Below are 23071 nucleotides of genomic sequence, written 5' to 3' on the forward strand. Positions count from 1 at the left end.
CCTACTGAGCATTATAGAGTAGTGCACAGAAACACGGGGAGTGGTGAAGACAGGTTAGGAAAGGTTAGCTTTGGTTTTTTTTTGGGATCGTGTCAGATCGGGGCGAGTGTGAACGCGACTGAGAGCATAAAACTGAATAAAAAAATGCTGAAAAACCTTTCCAAGTATCATAAATTTACACTGGCTGTTACAAACTGAAATGAAATGTATGTTTTTATTCTAAAATAGTAAGAATAAGAGTAGCTCACTTCTCAAAAGGGACTCTTCCGGGGTCGAACACGTGAAGTTTTGATTACCAGTCAACAGTTTATACCGTTGCACCACTGAAGGGGTGTCAATGTCGCAACCTAACGTGGGTTCTTTTTCTGCAGCTATATTCTTGAATTAAAGCACTCTTGTTGTGTTATACTTGTACCTTTTGTGAAAGTGCCTATTTGATATTTGGACTTCAGTCTTCACAAATTATACACTTCATGTCTACATTTTGTCTTTAGTATTAAAACATGGAAAAAGTTTGTCTTTTAGTTATGCATTCAACATTTCTGTCATCCTACACTTACAGAGATCTTTGTAGACACGGAACACACGTGAAATGCATGTGTTCCAAATAACAATATTTTTTTAGCCTATGCAGCTCTACCTGACTCCCTGATAAACAAGGGACAAACAGTTTGGAGAGGGTTTTGCAGTTTCTCCGGCGGTGTTAGGTATAGCAGGCTGCTTGCTGCTTGGGATTATTGACACATTTACAACACAAAAGACGCTGAATGGAAAGGTGCGAGCGGATTTAAGGTGGGCCGGAATTACGAGTTTTCTCATAAGCGTTGGTAATTCTAGTGTTAAAACTTGATTTTATATAATACTTTATATAGTGACAGCATCTCATGGTGCTTTACAAGTACAGAGCTATATAGTACAGTTGTTTTTTTATGTTCATCCATTAGAGTATATGGAAGTGATTTGGTCAGAGTCATACTTTGACAGAACATCTGAGCTCTTTCACAATTTTTCTGAGTAATTACTGCTGAACTTCTGTTTTCATTTAATGAGTAACATTTACCATAGTATTCTAAATACACATAATAAATATTGGTTAATTTTATTAAAGATAACAAAAATACATGAATTTCTAGGTAGCAGCCTTGATGTTTCATTATGAAAGCCCATTATACAAATTTAATCCTTAACAACATGTATACAGAAGGATATTATTTTAAACAAATGCAAAATTTTAGCAGTTATGCACATTAATTGAAAACAACTGATGGTTATCCAGGGATACGTAGCTGCTGTGCAGTGAGTGGCAAGCATTTCCAGAAAAATGTTGATACCAGCAGTGCTTTAGTCAAAAGGAACTTGGGATTTATGGAGACAATTCTAAAAGAAATGTGCTTTTCCTGAGAGGGCAAACTTAATTAAAACTCAGCAATCATCAACAGCATAATGTGTTATCTCCTAGAACAAGAAGCACAAATATGAAGCAGGAAGGCGCTTTTGAGATACTTACCAATCATCTGATTTCCTTCCTTCTGAGATGAAGATTTCAAGTGGCCAGTGAATAGAATGCATGGAGTTAGTTCAGCCTGTGAAAGATGCAGAAAGATCTTTATGACAAAGTTCCCCACAAAATAACACTGTTCAGTATAATCTTTACAATAACTCAAATGTTTCAAAAACATTCAGTAATAATTTAAAATCTAATTAAAGCAAAATTATTAAAGGACCGTGTTACTGTGCATCTGCAAAAGGAAACAATCGAAAAATTATTCCTTAGCTGAAAAATATGGAAACAAAATGTTAGTGATACAACATTTTGACTGTGCAGTCTTCAATCAGCCTGGGAGTACCACTTTCCTAATTTTCCAAAATAATTAACAGTATTCAGCAAAAGCAATAGTTTTGTGAATATGATGCACACTTGATATCAAATGCCTGTTCTTATTCAATTTATTACTATACTATGAGCTTATCAAAGCCAATTTTATAATATTGTTTCTCCAATTGTTTTGGTCCTAAAATTGCTTGGGCTTATTATTTTTTGTTTTACCAACTTTAAAACAGATTTTCTTTTATTTTTCAAAAAAAATCTGAAAAAGTGTTTTATTGAACAGACTATATTTTGGTTTCTGACTATACTTACCCATATTTTTCTTGACTTATACCTTTCACAATGTGTTCTAATAATGTGGACACTTATGAATGAGCACAAAGTTATAAAAGGAAGTCAATCAACAACTCTTGTTAATGAAACACTGACTTTGGCAGCATTGCTTGCTATTTGTTCAAGAATAACTTATGAATAACTTTTAAATCAAGTTTTTCTTTGTTCAGTGTCCCTGACTCACAACAACTCTCACATGTAATGTACTAACAAATTCACGTTGATGTCTAATTATTCAAGACATCAAGCTTTTTGGGATTCCCGTCTGTTTTTAGCCCTACAAACCTGAAAAACCCTAATTGTTAGGCATTTTTGGAACATGTTTTGTGTTGATTAGAAGAATTTGAAGCTGTGCATGCCACATTATCCAACCCCACAGGTTCACCCCCTAATGGCATATGAGGGGTTACTCCTTTTCACAAAAAGTTTAAACAATGGGGATTGGAAATATAGGCATGTGGGGTGTTGTTTTATGCTATTTCAAGATTGCTGATGACGAATATGATACTATTTTTAATACTTAATTCATTACTTGTGCTTCTAGCCATCCCAAAAGGTTACAGATGACAATTTCAAACATAAAGCATGTGGGGTATCGTTTTAGTCTATTTCAAGGTCAATGATTACAAATATTATGTATTTTTCATTTTTTCTATTATAATCGAGAAAATTTAAACTTTAAACATTTAAATTGAAGCACACATTTTAATATTAATTAAACATAATTAGGTCCTACTTCTGAGTTCTTTATATCTCTTTGGACAAAAAAAGCACCCATAGTCTTTGTTGGACAATCACTGCAAAAATGAAGACAAAGGACCATTCTGCTGATGTTAGAAAGTCACTGAAATGCAGGAAATGGCTACAAGAAAATATCAAAGAGTTTGAATGCCCCATTAAGCACAGTTGGATCTATCATCAGAAAATGAAAAGTTTATCACAGCACCCAGACTCTTATTGGAACAGGCCATCCATCAAAACTAAACATCAGAGCAAGTTGACTGGTAACAGAGGCTATTAAAAATCCAACTGTCACTCTCAGAAGTTTGCAATATTCTTTATAGGTCCATAATTTCAATAGCTTTCCATTAAACATGCCTCTAAAGAGCTATTTGATTAGAAGATCCACATAAAAGCACCTATGGCATTTGCTACAAAGTCTGATAAAGACCCAGCTAAGATGTGGGAGAAGATTTTATGGTCAAATGAGACCAAAATATAATTTTTTAATCAGACTTCAAAGAGTTATATGTGGTATAAAACTAACACTGGCCTTGCTTCAAGAAATACCATATCTACAGTAAAATATGGTGGTGGCAGCATCAAGCTATGAGGGTGATTTCATGTGTTGGGACTGGGAATCTTGTCAGAGTTGAAGTGACAATGGATGGACACAAATACCACACATATTGCAGAAGAACTTGTTCCAGTCTGCTATGAACATACAACTCAGTAAAAGACTGATCTTTTTAACATGATAAAGACCCTGAGCATAAGGCCAAAGTGACACTGGAATGGCGCAAAAACAGAAAGGTGAATCTTTTGGAATGGTTAAGTCAAAGCCCTGATCTTAACCCTATCGAGAATCTGTGGCACTATTTGAAAACTGCAGTCCAGAGGCGCTATCCCACCAGTCTAGAGGATATCTATTAGTTCTGCCAAGAAAATTGGGAAGAATCACTCCTGAACAATGTGCAAAACTGGTACATACTTACCCAAAAGGCTGTTATTGCTGCAAAATGGTTCCTGACAAAGTATTAATGTATAGGGCTTGAATACTTACAAACACTAACTTTAAGTTTTTCTTCTTCAATTAAATACCTACAAAAATGGTTTCTTCTGACTTTAATTGTTACAGCATAAGAGTTCACATTAAAATATAGAATGCATAAATATGTGTACAAATTTTTTGTCGGGGAGAAAATTATGATGACTTTCAAGGGGACTGAATACTTTTGCAGGCCACTGTACATTACTGATACTGATCTTCTTTCTTTTTGTTTTTGTAACTTACTGTTGCCACACTAAATGGACCAAATTGTACTGGGCTTTTCCTCTTTGCCGGACTGAGCTGCAAAGCCTTGACAGGAAAAAGCTTGAAACGGAAAGGCCACGTATGATTATTAAACGAAAAAAAAAACCAGGCTATCCTCATTTTAATATCCAAAATAAGGGTTTGTAGTCTTCAGACCCTATCACTAAAATACAAAGTTCAGGTTGCACATACACCTAACGATAAACCTTAAACACTGCAATGCCAACAAGGTCAGTCCCTTTACCCAGGAACAGGTTTTACTCGCTGCAAAATAATATTTTTATAGATAAAACAAAAACAGAAAATTGTGGATTATTAAACAACTTAATAATAACTTAAAATACTGAGGAAAGCTTATTATTTATTTTGTAAAATATCTAGATGGGCTATGTTCCATAGAACCTAAAGCAGAAATACCCCTGCGAGTAGCACATAATCTTGTAGGCATTTTGGGTTCAGCTTTGGCCTGGTTCTCATCATACCTAGCAGACAGACATTTTGCCATCTGCGTGGGTGAATACACTTCTACCAGCACCTCACTGTCATCTGGTGTGCACAGGGATCTGTCCTTGCTATGCAATTTACCCTTAGCTCAAATTATTACTTCATTTAATGGGGACTCCTATCATTTTTATGCTGATGACATTTATCTTTATTGTTCTTTCAAGCCCCAGCAATTACAAAAGCTAGCAAGCCTGGTTAATTGTCTGTTGGAAGTGAAAAATTGGTTATGTGCCAATTATTTACAGTTAAAACCACAAAAGATTGAGGTCTTGATCTTTGTCCCACCTGATTTGCATCCTGTCATTAATCAAAGGAATGTGAAGTTATTTACTTCCACTCAAACATGTCTTCGTAACATGTTTTTTTGTTTATCCATCTTTCACCTTTGATGTCCATATAAGGTCTCTCAGTTATTGTTGCTTCTTCCATCTGAGAAATCTTTCTAGACTTATAACTATGGTCACTAAGACAGAGATGGAAATGCTCGTCCATCGTTTTTATCTTGTCTCGCCTTGTTTATACCATATGTTTGAGCAAATCTGCCTTGAGACATCTGCAAATTGTGCAAAATGCAGCTGCCAGGCTTTTAACTGGATTCAACAAGAGGACTCATATTATACCAATTTTATCTTCCCTGCATTGACTGCCAGTAGAATTTAGAATTCAATTTTAAATCCTGGTTACATTTATTTTTAAACTGTAACTTTAACAACAATAAAAGCAGTGTTTCAGTTGATATCATCTGTATACCTTGTACCTATTTTTGTGATCAGATTTAAGATATTTATACACTTTCACATTGCATTCAGCACTTTAATAATTTTAATCCTGTAACTGAGCAGGAAGTCGTAACTTTAATTTCGAAAATGAAGCCCACTACTTGTTCCCTAGATCCAGTGCCAACTAAACTAGTAAAAAGTGCAATGGATGTTCTTGTAGCACCAATTCTAAACATTATCAATAATTCATTATTGCATGGCACAGTACCTGATGCACTAAAAGTGTCAGTCATTAAACCATTACTTAAAAAGTCAGACCTAGACCCACACATACTAAATAACTATAGGCCTATTTCAAATTTACCATTTCTCTCTAAAATACTAGAGAAAGTAGTCGCCAGTCAGCTTCAGTCACACCTTACGCATTACAATCTATTTGAGAAATTCCAGTCTGGCTTTCGACTGGCCATAGTACAGAAACGGCACTAACACGGGTTGTAAATGACATTCTGATATCCTCTGATGAAGGAAATTCCACTGTAATTATGTTGTTGGACTTAAGTGCAGCGTTTGACACCATTGACCATTCTATTTTACTGCACAGGCTAGAAAACGATGTTGGACTTACAGGCCCGTGCTCGCTTGGTTCAGTTCTTATTTATCAAATCGATTGCAGTATGTACAGAAATGTGCTGACAGTACTCCATCATTATACACAGAAGTTCAATATGGTGTCCGCAGGGCTCAGTACTGGGACCTTTACTGTTTTCACTTTACATGCTTCCACTGGGATCTCTCATTAGGAAACATAATGTTAATTTTCACTCGTATGCAGATGACACCCAGTTATACCTTTCATTTAAATCAAATGAAGTTTCTCCGATGTTGTCTTTAATTAGTTGTGTTAGTGAATTAAAGGAATGGATGAATGAGAACTACTTGTCTTTAAATACAGATAAAACAGAGATGTTAATTGTTGGAGGGAATGACGCTGATCACAGCAATATTTTGTCGTCATTTAACTCAGTTGGAATCCCAATTAATTTTACTGAATCAGCCCGCAATCTAGGAGTTATCTTTGACTCTAGCATGTCATTTAAAGCGCATATTACAAAGTCGTCCAAAACCTGTTTTTCCATCTTAAAAATATTAGGAAATTAAGGCGCTTTCTAAATAAACAGGATTGTGAGAAATTAATTCATGCATTTATCTCTAGTAGGATTGACTACTGCAATGCGGTGTTCACTGGCTGTTCAAACTGTTCTCTATACAGCCTCCAGTTAATCCAAAATGCGCTGCAAGAATTATTACAAGAACAAGAAAATATGAACACATAACCCCAGTTCTTAAATCTTTACACTGGCTCCCAGTTAAATTTAGGGCAGATTTCAAAATCCTCCTTTTAACATATAAAGCATTAAACGGCCAAGGTCCGGCTTACTTGTCTGAACTTATCATGACTTACAAACCTGAGCGCACATTAAGATCTCAAGATGCCGGTCTGCTTAGGATTCCAAGGATTAATAAAATAACAGTGGGAGGTCGAGCTTTTAGTTACAGGGCCCCTAAACTGTGGAATGGTCTTCCTGCTTCCATAAGAGATGCCCCCTCGGTCTCAGCCTTTAAATCCCGGCTGAAGACTCACTACTTCAGTTTAGCATATCCTGACTAGAGCTGCTGATTAACTGTACATACTGCATCTCTGTTGTTAGTCATTAGCACTATAACATAAGTAACATGATAATTATATTTGAATACTAACCCTCACCTATTCTGTTTCTTTTCTCGGTACCCAAATGTGGCCATTGGTGCCACGGCCCACCTGCCAAGTTGTTTGCCTGCCAAAGGTAAAGTCATCCCTGATGGAGGATCACAGGAATCATGGGAAAGAGGGGTCCTTTCATCGGAGCAATGTTTCAGCCGTGGCATGGCCAAATGGAGATGCAGCTAGATGGATGAGGTCTCCAGGACTCTAAAAATATCCAAACCTAATTATGTCATATCATCTACTGTTAAACCGTAATTCTAAAATTTTTATTATGCTGTCTTAAGGAATTGTTCTGTTGTGTATATTGTATTGTATTGACCCCCTACTTTTGACACCTACTGCACGCCCAACCTACCTGGAAAGGGGTCTCTCTTTGAACTGCCTTTCCCGAGGTTTCTTCCATTTTCCCTACAAGGTTTTATTGGGAGTTTTTCCTTGTCTTCTCAGAGAGTCAAGGCTGGGGGGCTGTCAAAAGGCAGGGCCTGTTAAAGCCCATTGCGGCACTTCCTGTGTGATTTTGGGCTATACAAAAATAAACTGTATTGTAAACTGTATTGTACTTTTTGAATTGTAATACTTGGTGCGGCACTGATTAGTGTTGTTGCCTCACAAAGCCAGCAAGCGGAGTTCAGTAATCAGTTTAGTATTTATTTTCCACTTGGTCCCATGTGTTCTCTTCAAGTACTATGGCTTTATTTCACATACTAAACAAATGTAAGTTTGGCTGGCAAGAAATTTTGAAATGGGATAGATTGGGTGTGTGTGCGTAAATGTGCCTGACAGACTGGAATCCCATCCAGGACCATTTCATGCTTTGTACTTTAAATTACTGATGTGGCTTCTAGTCTCTGTAATATTCTTTAGGTAAAATCGGCATCAAAACATAGATAAACCATTAATTATTCTTTATAGCATTATTTATGATGTTATTAAATGTAATAACATATTCATGTCTTCTCCATTTTTGCAAACTTGTAATAGGTATTTATTTGAAAAGGTTTGTGAAAATACATTGTTTCACATACTGTAATCTATACTAATAAAAGGCAAAGCCCTCACTCACTCACTCACTCACTCACTCACTCATCACTAATTCTCCAACTTCCCGTGTGGGTGGAAGGCTGAAATTTGGCAGGTTCATTCCTTACAGCTTCCTTACAAAAGTTGGGCAGGTTTTATATCGAAATTCTACGCGTAATGGTCATAACTGGAAGCAGTTTTTCTCCATTTACTGTAATGGAGATGAGCTTCAACGCCGTGAGGGCGGAGTTTCGTGTGACATCATCACGCCTCCCACGTAATCACGCAGTACGTAGAAAACCAGGAAGACCTCAAAAAAGCGCTGAAGAAAACATGCATTATATAATTGAGAAGGCAGCGAAACAATAAGAAGTGAGTGAGTGACATATACAACCATATTCATGAGTTCTGCTACTTTGGAAACAAAGCACGATGTAAACCTACACTTTAAATTAAGTTCATAGACAGGCTGCCGCTGGCGTTTGTAATTTAGTGCCTGCCCATATAAGGCCGTCCGTCAGCGGCAATCCAATAGCAAACTGCCACGGGTAAATATTGAGAAGATGAGATGGTCAGGGTGGTGTTTGACACAAACTCAGCGAAACTGCGAGAGAAAGTTTTAAGTGCCAGGACTAAGGTAACATTAAATACAGCCATGGACATAGCACGAGATGGCACCAGCACAGCTGGGAACCTTCGATGCATGTACACCGAGTGGCTCACGTGAACTGACGCAGTGCACAGATAAAAGCAGCAGTTCCAAAGAGCTGAACAAAACCGAATTACACAATTGAAAGGCAGCAAAAATATGAAGCGTCTGATAAGCATATTCATAAATCCAGCTACTGCGGAAACAAAGCACACGGTGGAAAAAGTCAATGTCCCACTAAAGGAAGACAGTGTAAAAAAAAACCCGTGCATGCAGTGTGTCAGGTCTCAGATAAAGAAGAAGACGAGCTGTTTATTGATGCAGTAAGAAACGAATCGATGAATGAAACCTGTCATCTTTACAACGATTGACAAACACGGAATGTAACTTGAACACAACACATCCTACAAATACGAACCTGATTGAAAGAAATAATGATAATCAAATCCTTGATGACAGCCACACTCAGTAACACTCACAAAACAAATACTGTATATTGACAGTCATGTTACGTTATTTTTAAAATGTTCCCTTTTCTTTTCTAGCTTTTTAACACACTACTTCTCATGCTGCGACGCGGGTATATATATATGTATATATATATACCGATCTACATACTCGAATAATGGATACTTTATTCGCCATCAATGATTGTTTTGGTAAAGCCATACTCAGTGTATTCATTAGATGAACGGTAAAAAGTAAGAGCGAGGGAGGATGACTCATTGAGGCATGCAGGCTGTAGTGCGTCAACTCTATCTGAATTGCGTGATCACATTTGAAAAATATATCTTTTCAAGTTCTATTTAGTCCATATGTGTCAAACTCAAGGGCGGGCCACATCCGGCCCGGCGTGTAATTATATCCGCCCGCAAGATCATTTTATATACTGTATTATTGTTATTAATGGCCCGGGTATATGAAGCGCTGGTAACACAATAAACTACAGATCCCATAATGCAGCGCTTCAGCTGCCTTGCGAACACTTACCGCGTTAATCAAGTCTACCTTATGATGCTGCAAGTTATTGCGAAGCTAGAGTTATTGCGCACTGAGTTTGCACGGCGCTTTGGTGACTTTGAAGAACAAAAAAAGTCCGTCTACATGCGGCTCGAACCTTGTGCATGTTTGGTAGCACATATCTGTGTGAGAAGCTCTTCTCAGTGATAAAGACTAACAAAACAGCACACAGGAGTCGCCTCACTGATGAGCACCTGCAGTCCATCCTGAGAATCTCCACAACACAGAACTTCACACCAAACAGAAACGAACTTGTGGCCAAAAAAAGATGCCAGGCGTCCAGCTCTAAAATGACATATGAGCAAAGACAACTGAATGATTTGATTTGTTATTGCACGTAAGAGCGGAGTCAACCGTTTTAACAAACAGTGTATTGCACTGATCTGAAATAGCTGTGTGTGTATATATGTAGATATGTATGTATATGTATATATATGTTTATATATGTGTGTGTGTATGCATGTATATATATATATGTATTTGTGTGTATATATGTGTGTGTATGTATGTATGTGTGTGTATATATGTAGATATATATGTATGTATATATGTGTATATGTATAGATATGTATATATATATATATATATATATAAATATATATATATATATATGACAACAACACTCATCACTCACAACAGTGACAAAACAATTACATTGACAATCAGGTTACCTTATTTTCAAAATGTTTCCTTTTCTTTTCATTGCTTCTTTAACACACTACTTCTCCGCTGCGAAGCGCGGGTATTTTGCTAGTCTATACTAATAAAAGGCAAAGCCCTCACTGACTCACTCACTCACTCACTCACTCACTCACTCACTCACTCACTCACTCACTCACTCACTCACTCATCACTAATTCTCCAACTTCCCGTGTAGGTAGAAGGCTGAAATTTGACAGGCTTAATCCTTACAGCTTACTTACAAAAGTTAAGCAGGTTTCATTTCGAAATTCTACACGTAACGGTCATAACGGTCAATAACAGTTGACAACGTCCGCCATGTTGAACTTATTTATGGCCCCATCTTCACGAAATTTGGTAGGTGGCTTCCCTGCGCTAACCGAAACCAATGTACGTACTTATTTCGATGGTATGACGCCACTGTCGGCCGCCATATTGAATTTTTCAAAAGTCGCTAATTCTACAACTTCCCGTGTAGGTAGAAAGCTGAAATCTGGCAGGCTCATTCCTTACAGCTTACTTACAAAAGTTAAGCAGGTTTCATTTCGAAATTCTGCGCATAGCGGTCATAACGGTCAACAACGTCCACCATGTTGAACTTTCTTATTTATGGCCCCATCTTCACGAAATTTGGTAGGCGGCTTCCCTGCGCTAACCGAAACCAATGTACGTACTTATTTCGATGGTATGACTGTTAGTCGCCATATTGAACTTTCCAACGTCACTAATTCTCCAAATTCCAGTGTAGGTAGAAGGCTGAAATTTGGTACTTATTTCGGTAGTATGATGCCACTGTCGGCCGCCATATTGAACTTTTCAACAGTCTTTTTTACTTATGGGCCCATCTTCAAGAAATTTGGTACGCGGGTTCCCAACGCTAATTGAATCCTACTTACGTACATATATATGTCCATAGCCTGCACCTCAGTCACCGTGTGAGGTGGCATTGGGTCCCCTATCCTAACACCTCCCACGTTGTTGGCTGCCTGCCTATATAAAACCGTCTGTCGCTCCAGTCTCTACATTCCCTTCCTTGCATCGCCACGGGATTCTCGTCTCCCTGCTGATAACTACAGCCGTTTTATTTAATCCACGGCTTCTCCGCTGTTTTATTGTTCATTTATTACGATTATAGTTATTGTGTAGATATTTTAGACTTACTTTACATTGTTCAGGTACCCATTTCCTTTATCATTCCAACCATACCCGCATTAACATGTCTATCGAGGTGATCATCATCGACAAAGAAATGCCACTTACCGAATGGTTTCCATTCTCTTTGTTACATATTTCACGGCCATATCAGGCTCACTGTTGATATCTGGAGAAACATTGTGTCTTATGTATTGAATGACTGGGACAGGTTCAAGGTGTGGACTGATGACGGTACAGGAGATAATTATACTACAAAGGAGCACTATAAGAGTGAAATGCTTAAGCCCTTCACCTATACATCTGCATGTGAGTTGATGGCTGCCGCTGAATTGTTCGGTTGTCGCTTTCAAGTGTACCGAAATGGCCAAATATTTTACACCTTTGGACAACCACCAATGCCTCTTAAACATCTTAGATTCACAGGTGACGATTTCAGTAGTGGACACTTTGATGTTTATGAATGTTTAAACTCTCAAAAGCTGGATGTGAAGTTATCGATAAAACTGGTTGTATACTTACAACGCTTGACAGATGCCGAATGTCACTTCAACACAAGTCTTACAAATACTGTCGTAATTGAAACAAATCATGAAACTGAAACCGATTATGACAGCAGCAATCCAAGCTGTGAGATTTGAAACAAGATTACTGTTCACATGGCCAACTGTACGTTGCATGCTTAAGAGTAAACTCAGCGCACAGCTTGGTCATATTACAACCGGAGGGCCGAACTCACAATGTGGTGTACAAAGAGATCCTTAACAAATAATTATTGGTATATTTTCCCTCAGTTTAAAAAGGTTTAATTTTCTTCTTAATAAAATTTTTAAGGCAGTACTTCGCCGCTGCAAAGCGCGGGTATTTTGATATATATATATACTGCTCAAAAAAATTAAAGGAACACTTTTTAATCAGAGTATAGTATCAAGTCAGTGAAACTTCTGGGATATTGATCTGGTCAGTTAAGTAGCAGAGGGGGCTGTTAATCAGTTTCAGATACTTTGGTGTTAATGGAATTAACAACAGGTTCACTAGAGGGGCAACAATGAGACCACCCCCAAAACAGGAATGGTTTAACCGGTGGAGGCCACTAACATTTTTCCCTCCTCATCTTTTCTGACTGTTTTTTCACTAGTTTTGCATTTGGCTACAGTCAGTGTCACTACTGGTAGCATGAGGCAATATCTGGGCCCTACAGAGATTGCACAGGTAGTCCAACTTCTCCAGGATGACATATCAATACATGCCATTGCCAGAAGGTTTGCTGTGTCTCCCAGCACAGTCTCAAGGGCTTGGAGGAGATTCCAGGAGACAGGCAGTTACTCCGGGAGAGCTAGACAGGGCTGTAGAAGGTCCTTAACCCATCAGCAGGACTGGTATCTGCTCCTTTGGGCAAGGAGGAACAGGATGAGCACTGCCAGAACCCTACAAAATGACCTCCAGCAGGCCACTGGTGTGAATGTCTCTGAGAAAACAATCAGAAACAGACTTCATGAGGGTGGCCTGAGGGCCTGACACCGTGGAGCTCAATTGTCATTTGCCATAGAATACCAGAATTGGCAGGTCCACCACTGGCACCCTGTGCTTTTCACAGTTAAGAGAAGGTTCACCCTGAGCACATGTGACAGATGTGAAAGGATCTGGAGAAGCTGTGGAGAACGTTATACTGCCTGTAACATCATTCAGCATGACCGGTTTGGTGGTGGGTCAGTGATGGTCTGGGGTGTCATATCCATGGAGGGATGCACAGACCTCTACAGGCTAAACAACAGCACCTTGACTGCCATTAGGTATCGAGATGAAATCCTTGGACCCATTGTCAGACTCTGTGCTGGTACAATGGGTCTTGGGTTCCTCCTGGTGCACGACAATGCCCAGCCTCATGTGGTGAGAGTATGCAGGCAGTTCCTGGAGGATGAAGGAATTGATACCATTGACTGGCCTCCACGCTCACCTGACTTAAATCCAACAGAACACCTCTGGGACTTTATGTTTCAGTCCATACGACACCACCAGGTTACACCTCAGACTGTCCAGTAGCTCAATGATGCCCTGGTCCAGATCTGGGAGAAGATCCCCCGGGAAACCATCCATCGTCTCATTAGGAGCATGCCCTGATGTTGTCAGGAATGCATACAAGCACGTGGGGGCCATACAAACTACTGAGTACAATTTTGAGTTGTTGCAATGAAATTTCGGCAAAATGGACTAGCCTGCTGCATCATTTTTTCACTTTGATTTTTGGGTGTCTTTGAATTCAGCCCTCTGTAGGTTGATAATTTTCATTTCCATCAAACGATGTGGCATCCTTTCATTCCTAGCACATTACCCAGTCCATATCAGTATGGATATCCAGCAAGATTTTTTTCCCATTGAACTCTGATGTGTTTTCAAAGTGTTCCTTTAATTTTTTTGAGCAGTTTTATATATATATATATATATATAGATATAGATATCATATGTGTGTATTTGTGTGTATATATATATATAGATATATAGATAGATATAGATATATATGTGTGTGTGTATGTATGTACAGTATGTATGTGTATACTGTATATATAGAGAGAGATATAGGTATACTGAATATACAGATATAGATATATATACTGTATATACAGTATAATGTGTGTGTGTATGTATGTATGTGTAAATATATATATATATATGACAGCAACACTCATAACAGTGACAAAACAATTACATTGATGATAATGTTACGTTATTTTCAAGATGTTTCCTTTTCTTTTTCATTACTTCTTTAACACACTACTTCTCCGCTGAGAAGCGCGGGTATTTTGCTAGTTCTATACTATTATTTCTTTCTGTACTTCAGTTACTGAACCCCTATGCCATTTATATTGGATGAGAAAAGCTGCACTGCAAGTAAATGGATAGAACCACCACAAAATATTTATTATGTTTTTACAGGAAAAAAAAAACTTGGTAAGTGTCACTTGTTGTCAGTGTGTCAAGACAGCACACTCATTCATCCTTAACATAAAATGCAGGCTATAAGCATAAAATTTAAAGATTCAAAAACTGAATTAACAGAGAAAATAAGATGGAAAGTTATTCTTGAGGATGGATTACCAGTGCCCCGTTCAGAGCAGAGGCTCTATTGTTCCTTTTTAAATAAGGTACATGAGTAGAGAAGCAATGAATCTAAAAGGTCATTTTATTTTTAACTTAATTATATGCTTTCCTTCACCTTAACAGGAAATCATACTAAAATATGGCACACCCATTAAAACATTTGTGTCATTTATTTGGATGATTTCAAAATATTATAGACACTTTCTTTTTATGAAATATATGTTAACATGCCTGCAATAAATATATGTAAATACATAAAATGACAGAAATGAGAAAATGAGACTCTGAAAAAAGTAGAAGCAAGCTAACAAAATTATTTACAAAAAAAAAAACAAAAAACTAACTGCTGTAAACAAAAATTTGTTTGCTTTAATAATGAGATATCCTATATGATTAACAGGCAGTTTTTTCATTTAAAAAATGTCTCCTTTCAGTAGTTTGAAATTGCTTATCTAAAGAAGCAAAATGTACCGTGGTCAACGATGAACTGTAAAAGTAAACTCTATTTGGTATTGTAGACCTCATTTTTAATGAATAGTGGTTTGAATTGGGTAATGTGCAAGCAGTTTCTGTATTTTAATGTGTTGTTTTTTGATTAATGTTTATTACTGTGCACCCACTGGTGATGCTCTGGGTTTCTGTCCTTTGGTTTGTTCAATAGCTGTGCTATGTCAGTTCAATACCTCAACTATTATAAAAGCATGGATGGGAAGCATGGCTAGGCACACTGGGCCCCTATACATTTCAAGAATTATGTGCTCTGGTACTGGAGGTTAATTTGGAGAGTAGTAAGAAGCCCCATCTCAGACCTAAATATTAAAGAGGGCGTCTGAAATACTTAGGGTGAACATGATGTGACAATGTCCCAAAAGTCCAGCAAGTAGCATTAAACCCAGCAGAAGGGATGGTCATGATATTGGCAAGTCTTAGCCTGGCAAAATGACACCCTGAAACCGGGCCTGGTAGTAAACTCTTGTAATTGCCTATTAATACACTTTGAATTCAATGGTTAGTCTTTCAGATAACCACAAAGACAACAGAACTTAAAATGGTACAATTAAAATATTCTTATGCGGAAAGAGGATCGAAAATAGGACACACCATTAAACTGACAAACACACAGTAATTAAATATTTGTTTACATGTACACACAAGACAAGGAAAATGACATTCCAAAACATGCCAGCAGTAAAAACCAGCCTGACTAAATAACAGCAGAATTATGTAAAGGTTCACTGATAGTATTCACAGACACTCATCTTTGTGTACAGTAGTATTATTCAGGGAATTTAGGTTTGCTTCCATTATGATTGTTATATGTAGATCTGAATTTAGCAACAGTGCTGAGGTGTCACTCATTGCATGGTTGCACTCTGGTCCCAATCCGGGAAGTTCATCATGTGGGGGATGTGGCAACACACAGTAATCTGCCTATGACCCCAACATAATATTTTTAAAGTTTAAACATTTAAAATTGAACTGAGATGCTTGGATCTCTCCCCTTTCCTTCCTGTTACTCTAGATATCATAATGTCACTTGGACTTGCAGGACATAATCAAGAGGCTCTGCAATTATACATTTAGGCAGTTTGCAAAGTGTTCCTAGTTCCTGTACTGTCTTTTGGAAAATGCACATGAATACTCCAGTTCTAACAAAGTACTGTACCATATGTAGTTGTGGTCTCATATACAAACCACTAATCATTACAATCTAGTTGCTTAATCTATGAAACATGCAAAGAGAAACTGCAGCAAATACACATAAAGTGACTGAAATTATTTGAAGGAACTGTACCAGAAGGAAACAAAAAGAGAGTAATGGCTGTGTAAAACATCTTGAGTTCCAAATCCATCCCCCAAACCCCACCAAATTAATTTCATTAAAGTAGAAGAAACCCATGTGACAAAATCACATAATCCAAAAGTGAGTAACATTGCAGTTTTATTTTATATTATTTTTTTATTCACAAAGTTGCATGCTATAAATGAAAAAATGCTGAAAAATCATAAAATAGTTAAATATAAACACCCATTAATGCCTTTATTCACATAATATTATCTAAGATCGGTGATTCTCAACCTTTATTTCTCCAAGGCCCCATGAATATGTAAATGGTCCCTCTACATGATACTTTTCCTTCAGTAATCTTGCTGCTATCTTCACAAAGGTGGTTGTTTTTCAACTTACAATTATTAACAAAATCATATTTGCTGCTAGTGCTACTACACCACTTGTATTTTAAAGCATAATGCATAATTAAGAAGCCACTTCTAAAACAGCTTGTGCTTTTTTATTAAACATTTTTACTAGTGTGTCAATTTCTTAATCGTAATGTAAAATGAATAGGCATTTCTTAAGAAAAAACAATACATAGTAATTATCAAAATCCAAAATTTGTCACTGCAGATATTTTGATAACAATAAAAGCTGCTCAGTAATCACTTGGCTTATGTATTACTATTTTAAATAAAGCATAAAATTACTACATATTTCTATTAAAAAACTGTATAATTTATCACAGCAGACATTTTTTCATGACTTAATTGTATAACCACCTCATTATACCATGGATTCAACCCAGGAGCATTTACATCAGTGGTGACCACATTAAAGATGAGTGGAATCACAAATATGCTCTCTATCCACTGTAAGAAAGGCACTACATAGCGCCCGACCCGGCACAGATTCACATGGAGGCACGTATAAAAATAAATAAACTTTTATTTTCTTCAGCTGGAGGGCACATCTTCCCCGCAATCCCTCCAGCCACAACACGGTCCCAATCACAGTACTGAGCACGACTACAACACACTCTCTTCTTCTACCACCACTCCTCACCAAGCTTTGTCCTCCTCCAACTCGACTCTGGCAGCTAAGTGGTGGTCGCTGGTTCCTTTTATAGTTCACCCGGAAGTGCTCCAGGGAGGCCATCTAGTGTCCAGGGGGAGGTATTGCAGTGTCCAGGGCTGCTCCCCCTGAATACAGTGTGAAGGGGCGTCCCGGCTGGGCATGGATGCCAGCTGCCTGCCACACCACATACAACAATGAAATCAGCAGAAATGACAAAAACATTGTATATGGTAGCCACACAAATGTGGTTTTAAAAATTGGGCGAAGTGGCAGCAGTGTGTGAATTTACCCTACTATTTCCTTCATGAGACTTTCAAGTCTTTGGTATCATGGTAAAACACTAAAGGTCTTTATGGCAGTGTGGTGTGTCACCTTCTTTTTACTCCCTCTTTTTGGGTAATTGTAAGCAGCCTGCTCCCATTTTAACTACAGGTTAGTCCTACAGCTATGCCATATATGAAATAAATGTTAAAGAGGATCTTTGAGAAAACTAACAGTCATTGCCTGCCGTATATAACATATTGTAGTGACTCAGCACTAATTTTAGGAAGAAGGTACAGCAGAACAAGGAAGTGATTGTAGAAAGTCATTTTTTTAACAAATACAAAAACTACAGAGTAAAGGCAATGATAAAAGGAACTGAACTGGGAACTATTTACACCTAACTATACCCCCCTCACTGTTCTGGCCATGAGGGATGCTGTAATTACTGAAGTACCATCCAAAACTTTCTATATTCTGTAGCTTGCACATGTACTTATAGTTTTCTATTCTCAGTGGCAGTCTTTTACATGTCAGGCAGCACTCCATGGTGTTCTTTGCCTCCTCAGCCAATCCAAGTGTCTCACAGCTGCCACACTGCATCCCAGCTGAGTTGCTACAGTATTTTGACTATTGATCGAGGAGTTTTACACCCCTACTGTACTTTGCTTTCTTGTGGTATTAGTATTGTGCAGCTATTTTATCACTATTTTCACTTATATTACAGCCTCTCTGATCCCTTCTGTTGGAGAACTTTTGATCTAGATTATATCATGAAGTTTGAAACTTTCCACTCAAAAAACAATTTTCTAAATGATGCATTTACTGTTAAATGCGGACATGTAAAAACATAAAAGTGATTTCATACAAAAACACATTACAGACACAAAAATTGCAATTAGTCTTTGCTTAAATACATTTTGTTAGCAAGAATATGAATCCAGCGTATGAAAAATGGTACTCCTCTTACAAACCTTTAACTTCAGAAAGGCACAAGCATCGGGCATTTGATTAAAAATCTCACTTAATTTAAATTAATACAACTATAAAATCATGCTACTTCTAATTGTATCCACTTGCAGTATAATGCAACTTCATAAATAAAAATGAATGGGCAAGTTTATAATTAAAAATACATGTTTTAAATATGCTTTGAGAGTGTGATTAAATAAAGCATCAGTGCTTGTACCTTAAGGGAACACACAGATTTATAATCAGTTGCTATTATTTCTGTCATTACTCATATCCAAAACAGACATCTCAGCATGATCATATACAGCTTTACAATCAAAAAGACTGCAGATTTGGCTTATTTTCACTTTTAATTAAATAGGGTATCCCACAGCTTTATACAAAAATAATGCTGTTCCTCAGACAATTGCATTACCAAAATGAATTTCCATGTGATTTTATCAATAACTACACAAAAAACATCTCATCATTCTGGAATACACCTAAAATTATCAAAATGCAGCACCATCATATGTGCTGCATTGTATGCAAAAGGCAGAAGAAAAAGAAACTCAGGCCAAACAATACTAATATCGTAACTAATATTTAAACCTGCAAGAAAGAAAGTTTCCAGAATATCGACATATAGTCACACCTTAATTTTCCATTAGTTGCGGGAGCAGAGCTACATGACAACGGATACTAAAACATTAAACCTCAGCATCCACTAGACACATCTTCAGAGAACAAGTATTATTTTAAATACCTTTTTGCCCCTTTTATATTGCATTGATATTGAATTATTTCCTTTCTAGATAGTATTTTGAAAAATGAAACTTTGATTTAAGGTTTTATTTATTTGAAATTATTTATTTATAAACCATGCCACATAAAAACTCGTATGACAGCTTTATTAAAGTTACTGTGATTCAGTAGTTTAATATAATAGTTCAGCAGTTAAAAATGTATAGTTTATTATTTGGATATTACTTTGTTCACAATGTGCTGTATTAATTTTTTTCAGTGGGTAAGCTTTTGTAAAGTTAAGCTTAAACCTCTCTCCAATGATTTCAGTTTTCAGCCATATCACATGGAAATGTCAAGTGGTCACTCATACGTTCTTTATATTGGAACTGAATGTAGCAGTACAACCACGATATGAATTTTAGTCCATATTTTACAGTCCAAATGGACAGGACTCTGCTACAACTGAGGAAATGGAAATGTCTGCAAAATTCAAGTAAGGAACAGTATATTCTGGAACTATATATAAAATTATATAGTAGTATTACTGGCAACTTGAATACACTAAAAGTACCTGCTGTCTGAAAATTAAAATTAGCTAATGGAAAAATGACTTAATCATTTATCAAAAACAAGAACTCAAACGCTTAGATAAAAAAATAAATCAAGCTTTTCTAAATTGCCTGAAAAGACTTATACAATAATAATAATCTTAAAATGCCTTAAATGGGTGTATTCTGGAATCTAAGGGCAATGGGTGCAGTCATATGATTTCAGTCCTGCCTGTGCCTTGACTTTAGAAAGTACAAAGAAGGTCAGAAAATACTTTATGCTTTATACCAGTGAAAACAGTCAATATTTTCTCTTTACAAAAACAGTATTTATTTATGTGATGAAATTTATGTTGTTTTTGTTTTAAAGATTTAATCAAAATGAATCAATTATTAATCAATTTTACATACACAAAAATTGACATTTTATTCAATTCATATCAGATGCCTTCTGCCTTACCCATTTAAGAGAAGAATGCTCAGTTTATTGGGGACAACACTGATAAATATCTTCCTGGATTCTAAAGAACTTTTGAACTTTCCCTACTTAGGTAAACTCAGCTTTTTCTCATTGTAGGTAAAAATGGCAAATCCTTTTCCCATTTTGTTACAGTGAGTAGCTTAGGATTACTGAGAAAAACAAGAAGTTACAGACCAGAGCTAAAACAGAGCGATTTCTGGAATGAACAAGAGAGATACATTTTGAAGTGTCCATGAGGCTGCAAGAAACAGGGATGCACTTCTGATGTGTATTTATATACATAGTAAAATGTATTTTCACATTACTTCAATGTTCTTTTTGTTTTATTTAACAATTTAATTTTGATTTTAAAACATTGTTTTGTTTCAAAGAAATGTGAAATCAGACCATTTTCTAGGCTGCATTTTGTTAATTGAAACACAAAAATTGATTGAAATTTATTCGAGTCATTCAGTATTTGTCTGTTTCATTCAAACAAATTGAATCATCTATACTAATAAAAGGCAAAGCCCTCACTGACTCACTCATCACTAATTCTCCAACTTCCTGTCTAGGTAAAAGGCTGAAACGGTCATAACGGTTGACAACGTCCGCAATGTTAAACTTTCTTATTTATGGCCCCATCTTCACGAAATTTGGTAGGCGGCTTCCCTGTGCTAACCGAAACCGATGTACGTACTTATTTTGGTGGTATGATGCCACTGTCGGCCGCCATATTGAACTTTCCAACGAAAACGACGTGTCATGGTTGAGGGAGAGACCTAGCCTGAAACCAAGAAATGACATGACTACGACTATAAACCACATTTTACTTCAAAAACTACCTTCACAACCGAAAACATATCAGTCTGTGGATTCAGTTGTAGAAGAGGAAGACGCGGTGCACTATCCGGTAGAGTTTCTCCACACTCTAAATTCTCCAGGCTCTCCTGAGCATAATCTAATTTTGAAGGTTGGGGCATCAATAATGTTACTGAGAAACTTACAGCCACCGAAACTTTGTAATGGCACGAGACTTCTGTCTGCAAAAGAACCTAATTGAGGCAACTATTTTTACTGGCAGTGGCTCAGGGGAGAGAGTTTTTATTCCTCGCATCCCCGTTATACCCTCTGATCTCCCATTTCAATTCAAACACCTCCAATTTCCAGTAAGGCTCTGCTTCGCAATGACAATTAATAAGTTTCAGGGACAGACCCTACAAAAGGTTGGCATTGATTTGAGGCAACATTGCTTTTCACATGGCCAACTGTATGTTGCATGTTCAAGAGTAAGCTCAGCGTACAGCTTGGTCATATTACAACCAGAGGGCCTAACTGACAACGTGGTATACAAAGAGATCCTTAACAAATAATTATTGGCATATTTTCCCTCAGTTTGAAAAGGTTTACTTTTCTTCTTAATAAAAAGTTTAAGGCAGTACTTCGCCATTGCAAAGTGTGGGTATTTTGCTAGTCTATCATAAAAGAGAAAAGGGAAAAGCTACTGTATAGCAATCACAGATAATGTACATTCATTATTCCTTTTGTGGTGTTTTGTTTGCCTCTAATTATGCTTTCTTATCATCGCTACACATCGCTCTCCATAAGTCTGTACAAAAGCATTACTCCATTTTAAAATGTACTGACAGATTATCAGATAACAAAGCATAACAAAACTGGACTTTATATTATCAAGTACTGTATGTCACAGATAGCTAGTTCAATACTAATTTCTGTTCATCTGCAATTTTCAGTTTTAGAAATATCAAATGTCACACTTTAAAATAAGAACCATACATGTGAGAAGTCCAGAGAGTTAAATGATGAGCAGTTCAGAGATCACAGAAATAGTCTATAGATGTACACATTTAATACACAGACCCAATGTTGTTTTATAATTCCAAAAACATTTTGATTGCCTTTTTTAGTAAAACTTTATGTAGTTAGTTTTTAATACATAAAATCCACTATGCAGCACAAATGCTATAACCAGCAATCCAAAGAATACAACCCATTTTACTCTTAAAGGGGTATATTTTTCACAAAAGTAACTACTATACTCTGAATATAAAGACAGTTGCAAATGGCTCTAAAGAAGGAAGCATTATATTATAAGACCAATGACGTTTTTGCCCACAAAATCCCATCTATCATTTGTCAACATTTGGCTTTGTTTGAATGGTTTCATTAGGCATTAACTATTGCATCTTATATTTGCCTTCAGTTCATTTATGGAGAGTTCTAAATGATTATCTTACTATATTTAAGCAGCCACATTTTCAAAAGGGAGCAGCTGTCTTCTTTCGAAGTTCTAGGCATCAAGCAAGACAAGCAGCAGTTTATGACTATGACATGCTTCAGTAATGCACAAGGGGAGCTTTTGACATGTAAATCAATGGCACTTTACATTAATAATAAAACAAAACACAGCCAAAACTACTAGTG

At 36.9% G+C, this 23071-nt stretch overlaps 1 protein-coding gene across 3 annotated transcripts in view; it reads right to left on the bottom strand.

Moving 5' to 3' along the window:
* Positions 1 to 23071, bottom strand: part of chst15 (carbohydrate (N-acetylgalactosamine 4-sulfate 6-O) sulfotransferase 15) — a 290859-nt gene that overhangs the window by 179372 nt on the left and 88416 nt on the right. For all 3 annotated transcript variants that reach the window (XM_039769563.1, XM_039769553.1, XM_039769544.1), the window contains one exon: positions 1508 to 1583. The gene's annotated coding sequence lies outside the window, so the exon portion shown is untranslated. The remainder of the gene's footprint in view (positions 1 to 1507; positions 1584 to 23071) is intronic.

Source organism: Polypterus senegalus, chromosome 1, assembly GCF_016835505.1.
Source record: "Polypterus senegalus isolate Bchr_013 chromosome 1, ASM1683550v1, whole genome shotgun sequence".
NCBI classification, from domain to species: Eukaryota; Metazoa; Chordata; class Cladistia; order Polypteriformes; family Polypteridae; genus Polypterus; species Polypterus senegalus.